We start from the raw sequence: 17,323 nt of genomic DNA, 5'->3' as shown, positions 1-17,323 counted from the left end.
TTCCACCACTAGGAGTCATCGCACTAATAGAGGTAAAGGTGGATAAATGAGCCCCCATTTTGTTTTTTTGTTTTTTTTTTGTATAGAACACCTTTTATTTTTAGTATAATCACCTCAAATTAACATAAAACATTTCTCTAGTATGTCCTGCAAATAGTTACGACATATTTTGGTTCAACTTTTTAATATTTAAAACAAAATTTTATTTTTCCTGATAGTCTTCATTTTGTTGCGTCAAGAATTTGTGCTGGTAATATGAGCCCCAAGTTAATTTGAAATAAAAAGAAACAAAAATTTGAAAAAATAGTTTTATTTCATTTTTGTGTATAATGAAAGAAAGATTCATTCTGAACATTGTTAATTAGTCTACTGGTGGGATGATTTTCACAGCCTATGCCTAGTCTATTCACAATAGTCACACACATAAGCATCTTTTTACACATTACAAGTGATCCTCTTTAAGCTGCAGGTAATGTACCAACTTGCCTTTTTCTCCTCCGGCCGATGACACGAGAAATTTTTCTTTGAACGACACTGAGACCTGACTCGTCTGCCGGCCGGGGTGGTCGAGCGGTTCTAGGCGCTACAGTCTGGAACCGCGCGACCGCTACGGTCGCAGGTTCGAATCCTGCCTCGGGCATGGATGTGTGTGGTGTCCTTAGGTTAGTTAGGTTTAAGTAGCTCTAAGTTCTAGGGGACTGATGACCTCAGCAGTTATAGTCCGTGAGACGAGTGATTGGTACTGACAGTTCCGGCGGGCAGACGGCGCTGTTGCCGAACGTGGCTCACAGCACGCGGCGCCCTGTCTGCTACAAGCATTCTCTAGCAGCAGAAATAAAAGCGAGACAAAGTACAAGTCGTATTGGTACGCGTGAATTTATTTAAAGTTGATGCTTGAAAAATATTAACTCGAAAACTGATAAGAGCTATTTAGTACAAGTATCTAAGATGCTGAAACATAATAAAGTTATTTGTTAAACTTCACAACTAAAATTAAAACTATTTTCGCAAGTTGTTGAACATTAGCAGTTTTGGTTTCCATTGTTAAGTATAAGCATTATTAATTTGTTCTACTACAAGCTACAGAATAATTGGTCAGTGTATTAAGAGTTATAATCTGAAGAAAGTACTCACAATATGATGATCTGGTTGTAGATCGATAGCAAACTCCCTCCTTACATTCCTGAATACGTTGTAGTTACTGTAATGGAAAAACACCACTCACATCACTGTCAGAATCTGATTTGACATTGTCTTCCTCAGCACTAGTCGAACTATCACTGCTCTCTCCCAGATGTATAATTAAATTTTCGATGCATTCTTCCACAACCCCTTCGGTTTTGGCCGCCTCTCTGATGGCACTTGCAGTGCTGTTTACAATTTTAGCCCACGTCTCGCTTGTCACTTTATTGATAGCTGCTGGAAGGAGAGTTTCCACTTCAGAGATCGTGAATTTTTTATTGTTTGCAGCAATGTAATTTTTTATCTGCACCCACACTCCTTCAATTGCATTGAAGTGACAGTGGTATGGAGGAAGCCGAACGATTTCATGCCCGTGCCTTTTAGCAATCTTGTCAATTACATATGTTGGAAATTGAGGTTTCTTTTGTGCCACAATTTCGAGCAGTTCCGCCTTCCTTAAATCTTCTCTGAAATCAACTTTTCGCCGTTTCAACCACTGAATGATATCGTCTTTTTTTGTTGCCAAGGTTGGTGCCTTATCGTGAACAACGGAATGACAAGGCGCCAGCGGTTCTGGCGCTGCAGTCCGGAACCGCGGGACTGCTACGGTCGCAGGTTCGAATCCTGCCTCGGGCATGGGTGTGTGTGATGTCCTTAGGTTAGTTAGGTTTAAGTAGTTCTAAGTTCTAGGGGACTTATGACCTAAGATGTTGAGTCCCATAGTGCTCAGAGCCATTTGAACCATTTTTTTGACAAGGCGCATTGTCCATAACAATCACTGATGGACTTGTCAGATTCGTCATAAGCGATGTCTCGAACCATTCTTGAAATACTACACTGTTCATTTCTTCATGGTAATCTCCCGTCTTTTATGACCGAAACATTTTCAAGCAGTTTGGCACAAAACCTTTCGATGTTCCTGCATGTAAGACAATAATACGCCCTCCTTTACCAACAGGCGCTGCCATTGTCCCCTCGGGCGTTCCATCATTCCAGCCTCTACGTAAAGAATGGCTGGCATTGACCCAAGTTTCATCTAACCACACTATACTTTCGAATTCCACACCCATGATCCTGCGCAGAAATCTGCACCGCCATGCAACTGCATCTGTCCTTTCCATTAATATTTTGCGTCCGTTAAACAGTGAATAGCTGAAGCCTATGTCTTTCAACACTGTACGCAATGAAAATTTGCTCCCTTTAAAAAGATCGTCTTTCTGAAGCGACACCAGTAATTTAGATAGAGTGGGATGTTCCCTTCTCTTATAATAGCTGTATATACACTCCTGGAAATTGAAATAAGAACACCGTGAATTCATTGTCCCAGAAAGGGGAAACTTTATTGACACATTCCTGGGGTCAGATACATCACATGATCACACTGACAGAACCACAGGCACATAGACACAGGCAACAGAGCATGCACAATGTCGGCACTAGTACAGTGTATATCCACCTTTCGCAGCAATGCAGGCTGCTATTCTCCCATGGAGACGATCGTAGAGATGCTGGATGTAGTCCTGTGGAACGGCTTGCCATGCCATTTCCACCTGGCGCCTCAGTTGGACCAGCGTTCGTGCTGGACGTGCAGACCGCGTGAGACGACGCTTCATTCAGTCCCAAACATGCTCAATAGGGGACAGATCCGGAGATCTTGCTGGCCAGGGTAGTTGACTTACACCTTCTAGAGCACGTTGGGTGGCACGGGATACATGCGGACGTGCATTGTCCTGTTGGAACAGCAAGTTCCCTTGCCGGTCTAGGAATGGTAGAACGATGGGTTCGATGACGGTTTGGATGTACCGTGCACTATTCAGTGTCCCCTCGACGATCACCAGTGGTGTACGGCCAGTGTAGGAGATCGCTCCCCACACCATGATGCCGGGTGTTGGCCGTGTGTGCCTCGGTCGTATGCAGTCCTGATTGTGGCGCTCACCTGCACGGCGCCAAACACGCATACGACCATCATTGGCACCAAGGCAGAAGCGACTCTCATCGCTGAAGACGACACATCTCCATTCGTCCCTCCATTCACGCCTGTCGCGACACCACTGGAGGCGGGCTGCACGATGTTGGGGCGTGAGCGGAAGACGGCCTAACGGTGTGCGGGACCGTAGCCCAGCTTCATGGAGACGGTTGCGAATGGTCCTTGCCGATACTCCAGGAGCAACAGTGTCCCTAATTTGCTGGGAAGTGGCGGTGCGGTCCCCTACGGCACTGCGTAGGATCCTACGGTCTTGGCGTGCATCCGTGCGTCGCTGCGGTCCGGTCCCAGGTCGATGGGCACGTGCACCTTCCGCCGACCACTGGCGACAACATCGATGTACTGTGGAGACCTCACGCCCCACGTGTTGAGCAATTCGGCGGTACGTCCACCCAGCCTCCCGCATGCCCACTATACGCCCTCGCTCAAAGTCCGTCAACTGCACATATGGTTCACATCCACGCTGTCGCGGCATGCTACCAGTGTTAAAGACTGCGATGGAGCTCCGTATGCCACGGCAAACTGGCTGACACTGACGGCGGCGGTGCACAAATGCTGCGCAGCTAGCGCCATTCGACGGCCAACACCGCGGTTCCTGGTGTGTCCGCTGTGCCGTGCGTGTGATCATTGCTTTTACAGCCCTCTCGCAGTGTCCGGAGCAAGTATGGTGGGTCTGACACACCGGTGTCAATGTGTTCTTTTTTCCATTTCCAGGAGTGTATGACGACGAATAGCGTCTTTCTGAAAATCGTCCAAAGCTGTCACCTGCTTATTTCTCGGTCGCTTCTTTCCTGGTGTGTGCAGCTTTGTTGTGCCACTCTCGTCACAATCTACACTATACTGTTCTTTCCCTACCTTTACAACAGTTGCCCGCATCTCGTGGTCGTGCGGTAGCGTTCTCGCTTCCCACGCCCGGGTTCCCGGGTTCGATTCCCGGCGGGATCAGGGATTTTCTCTGCCTCGTGATGGCTGGGTGTTGTGTTCTGTCCTTAGGTTAGTTAGGTTTAATTAGTTCTAAGTTCTAGGGGACTGATGACCATAGATGTTAAGTCCCATAGTGCTCAGAGCCATTTGAACCATTTGAACAACAGCGTTCTTACTTATTTTCAATGCTGCTGCAGTTCTCTTCACAACCTGAACAACAGGAATTAAGGGCCCACCTTTGTCCTTTTCTTTCTCAAAGTAATCCCTCACAGAGCACACGAATTCACGGGCCTGGGTGTGTAGCACACTTTTCTTCCTCCGTTTCACTTCTTGTGTTGGGCTGGTACTACCCGCCGCACTAGACATTGTTTACAACGAAACATAAACAAAGAAACACTAAAAAGAACAAAAACGAAATAAACTGCGAATTCAACTTCAAACAAACGACGAACGACCGCACCGCCTGCACGCGAGACACAGGTAAGTTTCATAAGCGCACGCGACCGGGTTTCAGAGCGGCAACGTGGCCCTTGCTACCCGCTCAGTCAGGCCGTCATTGGCTGCCTGCCTGCGGTCGCTAGGCAACGGAAAGACGCTACCGAGCTGTCAGTACCAAAGACTCGTCTTCCAGACTATAAGTCCCATAGTGCTCAGAGCCATTTTTTGACTCGTCTACATTAAAAACTCTGTCCGCAGGATATTTGTAGTTAGTGAACGCAGCTTCAAGTAAACTGAAGAAATTGTCGACAGCTTGTTTGTTAAACCCATTAGCACGTGAAATCGAAGTTGAGGAAGGCTTCAAAATAGACAGAATATTTTTGTGCCGTGACATAAAATGGTCAAACCAAGTTCGACCAGAAACTTCGCCCTTTACAAATGGATGAGGGATTTTATTTCTTGTGCAAAGGTGGTAGGCCATGCGCCTGACGTCATTTCTGGTAAGGCTGTAGAATTTGGATTCCGTAATGAGAAGATATTTAACCAGTTCGTCTCAAGTCCCTGTGGTAAAACCGGTGGACGGCCCAGTTTTATATTAACTATTTCTTCGACCGGTGTATCGATTCGTGAAAGCCTTTGGAGTGTAGGACGAGGGACAGAGTACACTTTAACCGCTTTTTTCAACCCCATTTTTTTCTCTTTAATAGCTACAATAGCATTTCACATATTTGCTTTGTCCCACGATTGCCGTTTCGATTTTTTTGGTGGTACAAGATGTCTTCGAGGCATCTGAAACATAAAGAGTAGCAATATTTGTAAATGGTCCCATAAAATCTGATTGATTTTGCGGGGCCCACAATACCAGCAGAAAAAGGGGCCCATGTATCCACCCTCGACATCTTGGGAAAAACGATTTTGCCTACGGTTAGTTTGGTTCGTAACCGACGTTAATTAATGTAAAACGGCATCCCAACAACAAGCCAAATCCGTACCTTACCTTAGTTTTAGTAATAACATGTTAGAAATTTGAGTTTTATTCAAATAAACACTAACCTTTCAAACTTTTGATGACAGCGAAAAAATTCACAGCACAACTACTCACAAACCATGACAGCTACTACGTCAGCACACTCTACAGTGAAGTTTGGCAACTAGTTCTAGTAGTTCATGTGCTTTCCGCTAGAATTCGTGGCCTGTACTCCCAAATATGTAGGGGGCTCATAATACCAGCAGGGGCCCATTTATCCACCTTTGCCTCTACCGGTATCCCCTTTAGGCCTGATAATGGCCTCAATTAGGGGAGGAGCAGCGTAGACAAGTTTCGTTAGGTCTGCCATATCCAAATGAGCCCGTGACTGACAACTAGTTCGTCTAGAGCTGCCAAGTTGGGGATATGTTATTTGCTACGTTCCATCCACTGATCCAGTTAATCTCAGATATTCCCCAAGGAATTCAGATCGACCACTAGAGATGTGGTAGGTTGTCACAGTGCTCCTCGAACTAGAATCGTACACAGTAGATGTCGCCAAGGAAGACTGTAGTGTCCACAGCGTACCCTCCATGAAGATGTAGGAGAATAAACGACACTGAGGTCACCGAGAACGTTGCGATAAACGTCACGGTTTATGTTCATGGTAACCTGAGTCAATGGACCGAAGTCATTGTACAAAAAATACTATGAAACATCACATACATCTCCAGCCGGAAGTACATGCTACATCGTCAGTGGAAAATGGATTAATAAAACCTAAAGAAAAGTTATGACGATGGTTTTAATGCTTCGGCTGTTCTAACATCCCCCACTGGAGTTCAACACTCGGAACGTTCATGTAGCCTTATGAAACTGTCGGGAAAGTGACTCTTCAAAGCCGGCCGAAGTGGCCGTGCGGTTAAAGGCGCTGCAGTCTGGAACCGCAAGACCGCTACGGTCGCAGGTTCGAATCCTGCCTCGGGCATGGATGTTTGTGATGTCCTTAGGTTAGTTGGGTTTAACTAGTTCTAAGTTCTAGGGGACTAATGACCTCAGCAGTTGAGTCCCATAGTGCTCAGAGCCATTATATTTGACTCTTCAAGCTTTCCCGGCAGATATGTTGTAAATAGTCTTCAGGGGTTTGTCAGAAGTCCTTCGAGACGTTGTCCAACTCGTGCGTCACATTCTCACCTTCTTCGGCCTTGGCGAACCACCAGACATGCATCCTGCACTTTGCTTTTTGTGGTAGGTTTGATTAACGACACCAAGTCTCGTCACCCGTGATGACTTTTTTCCCGGAAAAAAAAACTGTCTTCGTTTTTCATTTTAATCAAGTCGCAGCATGCGTCCATGCGTTGTATTTGTTGTTCTGGCACCAAGGTGTGCGGGACGAACTTCACGCACACTTTTCTCTCTTTCGTTCTGAAGTACACCTTGGAAACTTGATTTAGATTTCTTAAGTTCATCGCAACATTGCGATTTTCGGCTCAGTAACGTTGACAGACACTATGACCGCACATTTACTGCCTAACACTGTTGACTGTTCGAATGCATGTCTATTGTTTACAGATGTTAGTTCGAGCGGTAAACGTGCGTACTACGCTGACGTCGCTTTTACACCAGGAATAATATCAATAGCAGAACTCTCTAGACGGACGGTGCACACTCGCATCGTGCGTTAAACAACTAAGTTCGACATCAGTGCCCTCAGCTCCTTGCGTCATTTGAAAAGGAGGAAAATCGCGACTCGTCGGAGCACGAAATATGAAGCCAGCCAAGTTGGTGGTTCTGTGTTGTCTGGGCCAGCGAAGACATGCTGCTATATCTTCTGCGGAAAGCAATGGCCTTTGCAAGGTATCACACTTTAAATGTCCGTTGCATGGTGTTCCCTTTGCAGTTATCACGCTTTAAGTGGTCGAAGTGAAACTGTATTAAACCAGCATTGCTGGTGTGGTTTGAAACCTATTCTCACTGACAAGGCGCAACATCCGTCTCCCGTCTCTGTTTGTTAGTATCTATTTAACAATCCATGTTCTTACGCCGCGTTACGTGGCTGCGAGTGGTATATCATTACTTGACACGTAGGATAGTCGCGGAATGGTCGAGGTCATTCTCAAACACGACTGCTCCTTCCTGCCTCGTTTCTGTATAACAGACTAGCATACACTGTGCGCGTAAACCAGGGACGGTCAAGATTTCGACTCTCCAGCCGTGCATTTCCACGAGTGCTACTGCGTTGACCCTCGCTGCACATTTCCCCAAACGTAACGCCACACTGTCAGAGCCCTTGGAGAGGGGAGAGGGAGAAACTCCGACATCGCCCGATTTAAATGGCGGTGCAGTCGCGCTGCACATGATTTAGTGTTATATTTCTCATTCCTCAATAACATAAATCACAAAAAAACTAATTTCATGTATGTTTGACATTTTCAATCGTTAGGGGCGATCTGAAAGCTATATTATTTTTCAAGAATCATGTACGCCAAGATCGTTGATCTGAAAGTTACAAAAACTAACTTCTCGAGGTAAGGTCCCTCAAACATATACGATTTCACATAGCGACTGCATACACTATTTCAATGTTGGAACTTACCTTGTGACATTATCAAAAGTATTTGCTTGTTACAACAGTGAAAGCCGCATACTGATGCTGTGTCAAACTGTAATAAAAAGTGTCAAGGAACAATAGCATGTCACAGATAAAACAATACACAGATAAAACATTCTTTGTTTGTCAGAATATATCCCTCCGTAACGCTATTTTCTTTTTAAATTCATCCCTACCAAATCAGAAAGAGGTTGTTTCTCACCTTGCAATGTCTTAGCAACAATCCTGAGGTAATAACGAACATTAAAACGGATACTTGGATTAGTGAACGCAGGGTTGTCGTAGGAAGACTGGATGTTGTGACCCCTAAATCCTCCCAAAATAATCGAAAAATATACCTACTCAAAAAGGCAGATAAACATTCACTTGACGCCTTCCTGAGAGACAACCTCCACTCATTCCAAATTAACAAGTAAGTGTAGGCCATATGTGGCTTCAATTCAAAGAAATAGTACCGACAGCAGCTGAGAGATTTATACTAAATAAAATAACAAACGATGCAGCTGACACCCCATGGTACACAAAACGAGTCGGAACACGGTTGCAGAATCAACGAAAAAACCACGCTAAATTTAAAAGTACGCAAGATCTCCAAGATGTGGAGACTTTTACAGAAACTCGTAATTTAGCGCAAGCCTTAATGCGAGATGCTTATAATAGTTACCACAACGAAACTATATCTCTAAACCTGGCAGAAAATCCATAGAGATTCTGGTCGTATGTAAAGTATGCTAGCGGCAAGGCACCATCAATGTCTTCGCTGCGCGATAGCAATGGGGATACTGTCGATGACAGCGCTGCTAAAGCAGACTTACTAAAAGAAGCCTTCCGAAATTTGTTCGTCAAAGAAGACGTAAGTATTCCAGAATTCTAATCAAGAACTTTCGCCAACATGAGTAACTTCGAAGTACATAACCTCGGGCTAGTGAAGCAACTTAAATCACTTAATAAAAGCAAGTCTTCCGTTCCAGATGGTACACCTATTAGGTTCCTTTCAGACTATGCTGATGCTCTAGCTCCGTACCTAACAATCATATACAACCGCTCCCTCGAAGCAAGATCCGTTACCCAAAGACCGGAAAGTTACCCAGGTCACACAAGTATTCAAGAAAGGTAGTAGAAGTAGTTCACTAAATTACAGGCCCATATCATTAACGTCGATATGCAGCAGGGTTTTGGAACATATATTGTGTTCGAACACTATCAATTACCTCGAAGAGAACGGTCTGTTGACAGAAGGTCAACACACAACGTCAACACGGATTTAGAAAACATCTTTCTTGTGAATCACAACTAACTCTTTACTCACACGAAGTGCTGAGTGCTATTGACAAGGGGTTTCAAATTTATTCCGTATCTCTATATTTCCAGAAGGCTTTTGACACCGTACTTAACAAGCAGCTCAAAACTAAATTTCGTGCATTTGGAATATCGTCCCAGTTACGAGACTGGTTTCGTGATTTCCTGTCAGACAAGTCACAGTTCGTAGTAATGGACGGAAAGTCTTCGAGTCAAACGAAAGTTCATTCTGTTGTTCTTCAAAGTAGTGAGATAGGCCCTATGCTGTTCCTTATCCATATAATTGATTTAGGAGGCAATCTGAGCAGCCATTTACATTGCTTGCAGATTGTGGTGTCGTCCGGGAAAGTCAACAGAAGATCAAAATCAATTCTAAAATGACTTAGATAAGATGTCTGTATGGTGTGAAAATTCGCGATTGACCCTAAATAATGAAAAGCGTGAGATAATCGATATGGATGCTACAAGAAATCCGTTAAACTTCAGTTACACTACAAAATCAGTCAAATCTGCAGGCCATAACTTGAACTAAATATCTAAGAATTACAATTACAAACAACTTAAATTGGAAACAACACATAGAAAATATTGTGGGGAAGGCAAACGAAAGACTGCATTTTATTGTAAAGGGATTACCTACACTACGAATGTCTGTTCTCCTTTTGGAGTATTGCTGCGTGGTCTCAGATCCTTACCAGATAGGATTCACGCAGTACATCGAGAAAGTTCAAATAAAAGCAGCACGTTTTGTATCATCCCGAACAGAGGAGGGAGTGTCACTGACACTGGGGTGGACATCATTACAACACGACTGCTCCAGGCGGAGGATCGATTCCTCCCTCGGGCATGGGTGTGTGTGTTTGTCATTAGGATAATTTAGGTTAAGTAGTGTGTAAGCTTAGGGAAAAATGACCTTAGCATTTAATTCCCATAAGATTTTACACACATTTGAACATTTTCATTACAATAAAGGCGTCTTTCGATGAGACGGAAACTTCTCACGAAATTTCAAACATCAGCTTTCTCCTTCAAATGCGAAAATATTTTGTTGACGCCGACCTACATAGGTCGAAACAATCATCATACTAAAATAAGGGAAATCAAAGCTTGCAAGGAAATATATAGGTGTTCGCTTTTTCCGCACGCTGTTCGAAATTGGAGTAACAGAGAATTATGGTGACGGTGGTGCGATGAACCCTCTGCCAGGCACTTATGTATGATTTGCAGAGTATCCATGTAGATGTGGTTGTATATATGGGAGGTGTGCAGCCAAGTCTACAGAAAATGTGAGGTCTATAATCCATTCCAAATGTTCTAATTTTTGTTCCTGCACCTATTTTTCCTTAAGAAATTGAACAACAGCGAGTTGTAAATCGGAATATAGTTCCAGGCATGGCCCTTGCCTTAACCATTGTAGTTTACAGTAATATATACTCCATACTCTTTTCACATTTCCAATTAAAACTGTGGCAACTGAAAGTGAAATAATGCGTGTGATTTCAGAAGTTGTACAATTCCCATCACCAATTTCTTCACGTACTTCATGCCTGCAAATTTAACGCAAATTGCTTCTTGATATACTGTTCAATGAACCCCGTCTGTCGATCACTGTAATTTTCTGCTCTTTCTTTACCAACTTCATCCTTAAATGTTTTCTGCATGGTACTGTAATGTCGTTTCATAAGAAATTTGCAGTATCTGTCGTTTATGCGACTGTATAATCGATATTGAGAATTCTCATCTCTCTAGTCTGTAATTTCCATTCATTTGTAAAGGCTTGTGACGACAGATGACTAGACTGCCTCTTTTTGTGCAAACATCCACTGGACCTGTGAACATCCTCCATACCGAGAACAAGTAGCGAAGGATAAACAACGTTGACATCACGATTCTGCAGAACGATAGACAGTTGTACCGAGCGAAAAATGACATACTGCAATACTAAATGAAGTCTGTATCAGTAATATCCGAAAGTACAGACACCACTCATATGCATCATGAAGGCTTTTATGATGATTCAATGCAGAGCACTCTTCGCCCGACCTCGTGCAGTATTTCCCGTAGTGCGACGAGCAAAAAGGAGGAAAAATGGTCTGCAGGACATTGATATTGTAGTATGCGGTTAATAGCAATTTGGGTTGAGGGGCAGGGGATGTGGGGTGGGGGGGGGGGGGGGAGGGCGAATGCGTGCTTGGGTGGCCCATACAGTAGTGTCTAATGACTACACCACTACTCCAGGGTGCGTCCATGCACCGCTTCAATCAATTAACTTGTCTGGAGTCTGGTACGTCGTCGTCGTCGGTAAATTCTTAACCAATCGTCGACTTTGTCATATGGGATTGACTACGTCGTCACTTTGCTCCGTCTGCCATCTTGACGACACAGACGAGCATCGTCCTACATGCCTTCTAAGCGGGACGTTTGGCTCCTCATCCAACACATCGTGGGCTTTTTGTTATCTCCGCGCCCTGCCAACGACGGTTACCCCAGATTTCCTGCTGTTGCCCCAACCTTCACTCCATGATCACATCTGGTTTCGAGAACAGGGTCCACACACTGTCCTTGACTTTGGGAGTCTTATTGTCATTGAGCACAGTACACTCATCCAATTACCCCATTACCGACGAACAGATATAATAAGAACAAAAAATAAAAATGAAAATAAGATGAAAAATAAAAATTACAAAAAGTTAAAAAATAAAAATCCTTATGAAACTTCCTGGCAGATTAGAACTGTTTGCCGGACCGAGACTCGAACTCGGGACCTTTGCCTTTTGCGGGCAAGTGCTCTACCAACTGAGCCACCCAAGCACGACTCACGCCCAGTCCTCACAGCTCCAATTCCGCCAGTACCTCACAGCTTCAATTCCTACCTTCCAAACGGTGCGTGAGTCGTGCTTGGGTACCTCTGTTGGCAGAGCACTTGCCTGCGAAAGGCAAAGGTCCCGAGTTCGAGTCTCAGTTCGGCAAACAGTTCTAATCTGCCAGGAAGTTTCATATCAGCGCACATTCCGCTGTAGAGTGAAAATTTCATTCTATAAAAATCCTTGTTTCATGGTTATTGAGATTCCTTATCATTCATTCCCATCGCCCTTCAGGATTGTGTCTCGAAAGATTGCCCAATTTTAGCTGTCTTAGTTTCCTTAGGTGACGGTTGGGGAAGGAGCTTTAAGGTGTACTTACGATGGTATTGCCTGAAGAGGGATCAGTTTACCTTTGTTGATAGAGTCACGAGTGGCGTGCCTGATTCTTGTTTTTATCTCTAGGTACCATTAACTCGCCAGTAGAGATAAAAGAGAAAAAAAGGAAAAGAAAAAGAAAAAGAAAAAAAAAGCGAGTCAACACGAAGCACTTTGACCGTGAGGTACTTGCGTAGCGACGGAAAAAATTGAGTTGTGGATGGTTAACGCATCTGCATAGTCAGCTATCGGCCAAATGTTGATTTATCACCAGAGAATTCTTTCATTGCCCTAATTCGGCAGTACACCAAATGAAATGTCGCACAGTGCAGAGTACTTCCAGAAAGGAACGAGCAAAGCCGAGACAGACTGTGCCATGGGCCACACATTGCAAGATCCCCTCGCTTCTAAACTGATACTATTATTCCTCAGCTTAGCCGCGAGTCCGTAGAGGGTGGTATATGTGACGTACAGTATAACTGGTCAGCATTTCCACCCGGAATATGCGAGTGTAAGTCAGACCTTCCTTGATCCGACTTCGTGGATCATGTCGTCGGTGTTCCTCTTACCTGTGCGCGGTGCAGCTCTCGTAAATGTCGTCCCGTGCAGATTCTTCATTGGCGCATTGGATGTCTCTGTCGGTGGAAACTAACTATCTGAAATTGCTGTCGATTAACTTTGGGGTATCTATTTAATCGAAATTAACAATCAGAATGCCGTAATATCACTTTTATTCCTATTAGATCAATAATGAAACACTCATGTCACAAACTACTCGTAACCGAGGGAATGCCTACCATCGAACAAGACAGAAATAGCTCTTAACGCCGACTGTCGAATTTGGCGCGCAGTCCGTATCTCTTACTAGTTTCGTCACAGTTCGTGGATTTCCGATCAAGTTCGTACTTACTACGATATGCATTTGTTAATGAGTGGATGTGAATTTTAACGAGGCAAAATTATGATAAATAGTTTTAAACATCCAGAGGCTCCTCCTAGTATTCATATGGTCATAAATGACTTTAATTATTAAATATAAATAAACAAAATCGGTGACTTTGGCGCCAAGATGGCGGTACTTCCCGTCATGTATATTTCCCAGGCTGACGCTTGTTGCGAAGGTCCAGTGTCGAGCCCCACCAACACCGACTCAAAGGAAGACCTCGGCGCTTGTTGGCGACGCCGCGTCAACTAGGCACGGCGAACGCCTAGGCGTGCTTATCACTAAAAGTCTCTTATTTTTGGACAAAATGTTTGGTATTGTTTTGGATTCCGCAGTTTTATTTAGATGAAAGATTTTCTTACTATCATAAAGCTACAAATAAATATCATAGTTCTGTATTACTGAATCCTGTCGAAACAAACGTAGATCAATATGAGATGATGCTTTGCCCCATTGCAAGCTTCGGAAATTTTAGATTCAAGTAACTATATTTACTTGATCTATTTTGCTATCGAAATTTACCCCAACCCCTTAAAATTAACTCGTTTCTTTTATTTATTTATTTATTTATTTTCGTTTGACGTCGTCACTGGAAATATGAACTAATTTACATGTGTAAATGTCCAACTGTTGCCAGTCATTAGATTGCAGTCGTTTTCAACGAAAGGAATTCTAAACAGGAAACAAAATAGCTTCGTACATCGAAAATACTGCTGAGTTTAAACTTTTTTAAACATGCACATTAGGAAAAAATAAATATTCCCCTCTTCCAACTGAAAGGAGAAACTTTATAAGATAAAAAAATTTTATTTGATAAAACAAGTATCTCTCTTTTGCCTCTTCTTCTGTCCCCCAACCCCTCCCCCAACGTGTACAATCGCAAGATATTTCATTAACATTCGGTGCTCCTCACCCCATAGTCAACCAAGATACCTAAAGAAGAGCACTAATATGTTCACAGTTTCTTGCAAAAGCAACCCAGTACATACGCAACTTCCTCAGATTTACAAATAAGGTAAAGAAGCACGAATTCTGTTGCTGCTGGACCATGAAGTTGTATTTGTATGTCAGTCCTTAAAACAGGTGGAAATTTAAGTTAAGGAGTACACTATTTGTTAAGAAGTGTAATGAATTGCACAATTAATTGATTGCAGAAATCTCTCAGAACAATGTGTGTTGGTCACCTACCGCCAATAGTTTCACATTTTCCTGTGCCAGAGAGGGAGACACCACCATAAAGAGTATACCTGCAACAGACCTGGCGTTCTCCGTGCCTAGCTGACGTGACGTCACGAACAAGCGCTGAGGCCTTCCTTTGAGTGGGTGTTGGCCCACCCCACTATACGCGACATATGGTCGCTTCGTCACCTAGCGTGGGAAATGCTCTCCGACTCGTGGCCGGCTACGGACTACAGCACTTCCTAACTATCGTGAATACATCAATAAGAGACAATAATTTATTAAAACTGGTAAAAATATCTTCCTCGCGTAAGAAGCACCTTACAACATTCGGCTAGCGTGAAGTGTGGCACGCCGTGGCGGGCCATGCCTTAAACCAGGGGAAACTTTTTAGTCCGCAGGCCACATTGACTCCTCCACGAAGTCATAAGGGCCAATGTCTACCTAGTGGGATTAAAGCACCCTAGTACTCATTGATCACCGTAATGTAAGGCTAAAGGAAAGATGAAATCACAAAAATCTAAGGTTGTGGGAATATCTAGAACTGAAACGAACTACGATTTTTATTTAATTACATAATTTTGATTGGTGAACGTACCTGACCGAAATTCTGGCGTATTTTATTCTGGCGAATTTGGTGAACGTACCTGACCGAAACTCTGGCGTATTTTATTCTGGCGAATTTCACGAAAGCGTCCTGCAAAGTTAACGATATCTCAAAATCATTGTTAGCAACACTGTTACTGCAATATGTAACAGAGGTAGAGTATGTCAACGCATTGTTATTTCAAGCGGCGCAACAATAAGTTTAGTTATGTAGTCTTGCAGCGAGTAGCAGAGCCAGTGTCGCGGTGTATTGGTCGCGATAGGTCTCGAAACTCAGTTGTTGGCAGTATAGGCACCACCTCAAATATTTGGCGGGCCGGATACCGGGGATGTCCGGCCAGCTAACGCGGGCCGGTTTAGGCCCGCGGGTGGTAGGTTGGAGACCCCTGCCTTAAACGAAGCTGCCACTGGGAGCGGTGGCTGATGGGAGCGACTTAGACTGGCCGCAAGATGAGACGCAGGTCCGTGAGGTGACGCAGGGTGACTCACGGTGAGTTTTTTGCGAACCACACAGCTGAATGGTCCTGCGCACGTTAGAGCGCAGCGGGACGTGACGCAGTTCCTGCGCTTGGTGACCCTGCGGACCGCAGTCTCCTGTACGCAGTTTACTGCGAGGCTCACGGAGGTTCTGGCTGTTGGTAGTTCGAAATGGAGGAAAAGCTAATTGAAGCCATACGTGTTCGCAAAGTTCTGTATGATACAAGCTATGAAGATTACTTGAAAACGAAGCTGAAAGCTGAGCAGTGGGAGGAAGTGGCCAAGGAAATTGACATTCGAAATGGTAAGTTGCATTGTAATTCGTTGTTAACATTCTACATTGACGTTGTTAAAACTCTGTAGCAAATTTTCGTGATGTGCTCTGTCCTGGTTAAATGTTTATCAAAAAATATGCCTAGGTTCCTTACAATATCATTCCTTAATAGCCTGTAGCCCTCCATATCTACCAGTGAAAACGGAGTAGCTGGATTTAACCACGTCTTTGACATCAATATAGAATCGAAACGGTCGTCCGAGTACATTTCTGATATATTAGGAGGATGACACAAAGTTCTATGAGCACTGTTTAAATTGATTTGTTGTTGGACAGTCCTGATGACTAAAAGGATTCTGTTTCTGCTAATGTCTGTATGCGAAAATACTGTTTCTGTTAATTGATAATAATGAAATTTGCCCACTTCTCGCTATATACAGGGTGTTACAAAAAGGTACGGCCAAACTTTCAGGAAACACTCCTCACACACAAAGAAAGAAAATATGTTATGAGGACATGTGTCCGGAAACGCTTACTTTCCATGTTAGAGCTCATTTTATTACTTCTCTTCAAATCACATTAATCATGGAATGGAAACACACAGCCACAGAACGTACCAGCGTGACTTCAAACACTTTGTTACAGGAAATGTTCAAAATGTCCTCCGTTAGCGTGGATACATGCATCCACCCTCCGTCGCATGGAATCCCTGATGCGCTGATGCACCCTGGAGAATGGCGTATTGTATCACAGCCGTCCACAATACGAGCACGAAGAGTCTCTACATTTGGTACCGGGGTTGCGTACACAAGAGTTTTCAAATGCCCCCATAAATGAAAGTCAAGAGGGTTGAGGTCAGGAGAGTGTGGAGACCATGGAATTGGTCCGCCTCTACCAATCCATCGGTCACCGAATCTGTTGTTGAGAAGCGTACGACCACTTCGACTGAAATGTGCAGGAGCTCCATCGTGCATGATCACATGTTGTGTCGTACTTGTAAAGGCAAATGTTCTAGCAGCACAGGTAGAGTATCCCGTATGAAATCATGATAACATGCTCCATTGAGCGTAGGTGGAAGAACATGGGGCTCAGTCAAGACATCACCAACAATGCCTCTCCAAACGTTTACAGAAAATCTGTGTTGATGACGTGATTGCACAATTGCAACATTACCTTCCTTCAATTAGGCCAACTGGCGGTGAATCGAGGAAGTACAGTACATACTGACGAAACTAAAATGAGCTCCAACATGGAAATTAG

At 43.9% G+C, this 17,323-nt stretch overlaps 1 protein-coding gene and 1 non-coding gene across 2 annotated transcripts in view; one reads left to right on the top strand and one right to left on the bottom strand.

Annotated features, from left to right (window-relative positions):
* Positions 1–17,323, top strand: part of LOC124620069 — a 717,768-nt gene that overhangs the window by 147,223 nt on the left and 553,222 nt on the right. The gene's annotated exons all lie outside the window — the stretch shown is intronic.
* On the bottom strand, positions 12,143–12,217 carry Trnal-caa. The gene has a single exon. It is a non-coding gene; the product is annotated as a tRNA-Leu (tRNA).

The sequence above is a fragment of the Schistocerca americana genome, chromosome 6 (assembly GCF_021461395.2).
Source record: "Schistocerca americana isolate TAMUIC-IGC-003095 chromosome 6, iqSchAmer2.1, whole genome shotgun sequence".
NCBI classification, from domain to species: domain Eukaryota; kingdom Metazoa; phylum Arthropoda; class Insecta; order Orthoptera; family Acrididae; genus Schistocerca; species Schistocerca americana.
Note: the sequence above shows the minus strand (reverse complement) of the source record. Positions and strands in the feature narration are given on the sequence as shown.